A 3,556-nucleotide genomic window follows, 5' to 3' on the forward strand; every position below is an offset into this window, starting at 1 on the left:
CAACAATACTACAGTGAGAATAAAAGTTACGCCTTCTTTCTTTGCGTGAATATTTGGGCGGCGTTATGCAAATCTTCCCAGATAGTGACGTAGGTATGTGGGGGCGTGTTAGAACGAACCGTTTTAGGTAGGTGTGGCTGACTCTGAACTTTTATAAAGAATATATCTTTGGATTTGAGACTTTAGTCTTTGCAACTTTACAGATCTTCTTTATGCACAAAGAGCTTGTAACAACTCCAAAGAGAAAGGAAAAATTGAAATCGCATCATATGACCCCTTTAATATTTTGTGGTGTGGTTTAGGTCCTGACCACTGCTGAGAGCATCACAACTTGTTTGGCTACAGAAAAGGCTTGCAGCTGGCTCTCCTCCAACATCACAAGTAGTGAAGCCTAATTTTAGTGAAATTTTAAAATGGCAAATGCTCCTATACTTCATTTGTAGCATTTTTTTTTTTTTTTAAATAAGGATCTGAAATATTCATGTTGGAATTTATCCCTCAGCACTGCTGAAGAGGGAGTGGAAGAGTGCGTTTGAGAGGGTGATGAAGAGTGAGCCCTCATCCGTCAGTTTGGATGCTGAAGAGGGCGATTGATCAAGCAGGATTCAGCAGGTCCAGAGAAGTTCCTCAGGGCTCAGTGCTGGGTCCTCTTGTGTTTCAGACTGCACCCATAAAGTTCCACTGGGATCTGAAGTCATGATTGAAATAAAGGTTATTATTGCTAATTGGGTGTCTGAAAAGTTGTGCAAATGAGTTCAAACAGATTAATTGAAGACTGGTGGATGGCAGATAAAATGGTGATTTATACAAAATATAATTTAATGGTAAAAAAAGAGACATCCACAAAATTGCTGAAATCAAACACAATTCACACAACTGCTTATACTCGCAAAACAATTTTTTTTAATATTCTTAGACAACATCTGAAGTGTTATTGTAAATTAAATCTAAAGCTATTTAAAATAATTTTCATTACTTTAAATAGTTAAAATAATCTATCTGTCTTCTAATAATACTACAGGCTGTAACAAGAAAGCAGTGTGGAAACCTATGGTAATTTAGGCTAATTTTCAAATATGAGTGAGTCAGATCACAAACCATGTTGTCTCATGTTTCAGGAGTTTCTGAGTGTTGCTGTAGGACCCAGATCTGATGAAGAGGTTTTCAATGTTCATCAGATTGAGTCTTTGCTAGACGAACACGAACACTGGGACAAACACTTGGATGCAGAAAAGTAATCAGAACCCCATACCTCATACCTTTCAGCGTACTTGATTCAAAACTTTATAATCCACATCATTCAGTGTTTTAATACTTTATTTTGAATTGTTTACTTTACGTACACATTCTCTCATTTGTCCTGGTCTGTTGCTAGCTCCTCTCTCCCGTGGTTGAGCAGATGTTGTTGCATTGTACTGTTCAGTTGGCCTGCAAACTTGGTGAGACAGCAATTAATGGAAAATTAAGAACAGTACATGAAGTCAGTTCTGAGCATGATTAATATCCAATTGTGTCTGTTTGGGTTTGCTTACATGTGTAGTATCTGGGGAGCTGCCTCTAGTGTCCTCAGCCGAGGGTAACAAGAGACCTGCTCTTCTGGAAAAGTTTCTAGTTCTGTGGGCTCGGACTCCCTCTCCACCTCTGCACCTTCTCCTCAGTGAACCCACTTTGACTGCTATTTTTAGTGCCACAGATAGTGAGGTAAAACTGCTTATCAGACCTGTTGCATCCTATCCTGTGTGCAGTTTGTGGGTATATTGTTCTATATTTTTGTGATTTAAGTGTTATTTTAGTATTATTTATATACTGTTAGAATATTTAATATTTTAAATTGACTTTATTTATATTTTCAGTGTTCACTTTCATTGTAGCTTAAGTTTTAGTAATTTTGTAATGTGCTTTTATCATTTTTATTCATTTTGAAAATTATTTCTATATAGATTTTTATTTCAGTTTTAGTATTTTTAGTACTTAATCTTATTTCAGTTAGTTACATTTCTAATTCAAGTTCACGTTTTTGTATATTTAGTATTTGTTTTATTTCAGGCTTTATTTACCAAAAATTATTTTTAATAGGATACCAAAAAAAATTAATAGTTTTAACAACACTTGTGATTAAACAGTGCTTTGTCCTTTACTATTACAGAGGACTGACTACCTGTTCCTGATAAGACAGCTAATAGAGAGGGGTCTTTTAGGAGAGGAGGATGTGGGCACCAACTGGCCAAAGTTGTCAGCGTTATCTTGGCCAGAGGTAATCGCTTCTTACATATTATGTGTTTTAGAGATAGCAAAACATTACATTCTGATTCTGGAGTTCTCACAGATCACTGTCTGATAGCTTTTCTCATTTGCTCTTGTAGGAGTCTGTACAGAAGTTTCAACAGCTCTCTCTGTCCACCCAGTTCCCATTGCCTTCACTGCCAAACCACAGGGACATACTGCAAGTCTCTCAATGACCACTAGGGGGACGCACGAGTCTACATTACCAACTGTACACATGAATCCCAGCCAAACACTATTGTATTAACAGCAGTGATGCATATTTGAAGAAAAGAAATAATGTTTAAACCTACAATATATAGGATTTTAAAACTATTTTAAAGTCTGATTTATTGTTAGTTGCAAGGAGAATATTTGCTGCTGAAGAATGCTGAGTTGATAAGATTGTTATTGACAGTTTATAAACCTTTAAAACACATTTTGTGGGGACATTTTTGCAGGTCTTTGCCAGTTTTCACTTATACTGCCTCACAATAGAACAGAATAAAGACCATTCACTGTGCTATTTATTTGTTTTAAGTGTGTGTAAATGTTTTTCTGCTTGTTTGTTGGTGAGTATGTCTGTTTGTATGTGTTTCTTAGTATATATTTGCGGAAAGTTTGCAATTTGTTCATGTTGGACAGTGTTTTCATCTTTTTAATGCTAAACCTATCTAATGTAATAAAATGTAATTTTGTGAATATGTGTAAGTATCTCTCATGTGTTCTTTCATGTAGCTCAGCTGGAGTCCATATGCAAGGCTGCACTTCTGACAAATTTCATGGGAATTGACCATTTTAAAATGGAAATCAGGGAGACATCAGGGAAATTTCTATAGAGAATATTCATGTTTCCCTGTATAAAAACAGAATTACTCCTGTGATGGTAAAGCTGAATTTTCAGCACCCATCATTCCACTTTTCAGTGTCACATGATCAGAAATCATTCTAATATGCTGATTTGCTGGTCAAGAAACTTTTTTTTTTCAGTGTTGAAAAATATTTGTGCTGCTTAATTTTGTGGAAACTAATAACGAACAGCATTCAAAAATAAAGCACTTGTTTAAAATAATGTCATAATGTCTGTAATTTTTAACCAATTTAACGCGTCCTTGCTAAGTTAAAGTATTCATTAGTTTTACAAAATTTTGAACATTAGTCTATATGCTTTTAAAGCGGAAAAACAGCTGTCCTAATTGGCGTACACGGGATTGTAATAAAGCAGAGACTTCCATATTCGCCTTTGTTTCTTTTTCCCAAGTTTCCTACTATGGCGGTGGCTTGGCTCATGAAT

General features: G+C 35.6%; 1 pseudogene; it reads left to right on the forward strand.

The window, feature by feature from the left end:
* Positions 1-3,072, forward strand: part of LOC107724012 (codanin-1-like) — a 17,736-nt pseudogene extending 14,664 nt beyond the window's left edge.
* Positions 3,073-3,556: the final 484 nt, after the last annotated feature.

The sequence above is a fragment of the Sinocyclocheilus rhinocerous genome, unplaced genomic scaffold (assembly GCF_001515625.1).
Source record: "Sinocyclocheilus rhinocerous isolate Xijiao unplaced genomic scaffold, SAMN03320098_v1.1 scaffold1056, whole genome shotgun sequence".
Lineage (NCBI taxonomy): Eukaryota > Metazoa > Chordata > Actinopteri > Cypriniformes > Cyprinidae > Sinocyclocheilus > Sinocyclocheilus rhinocerous.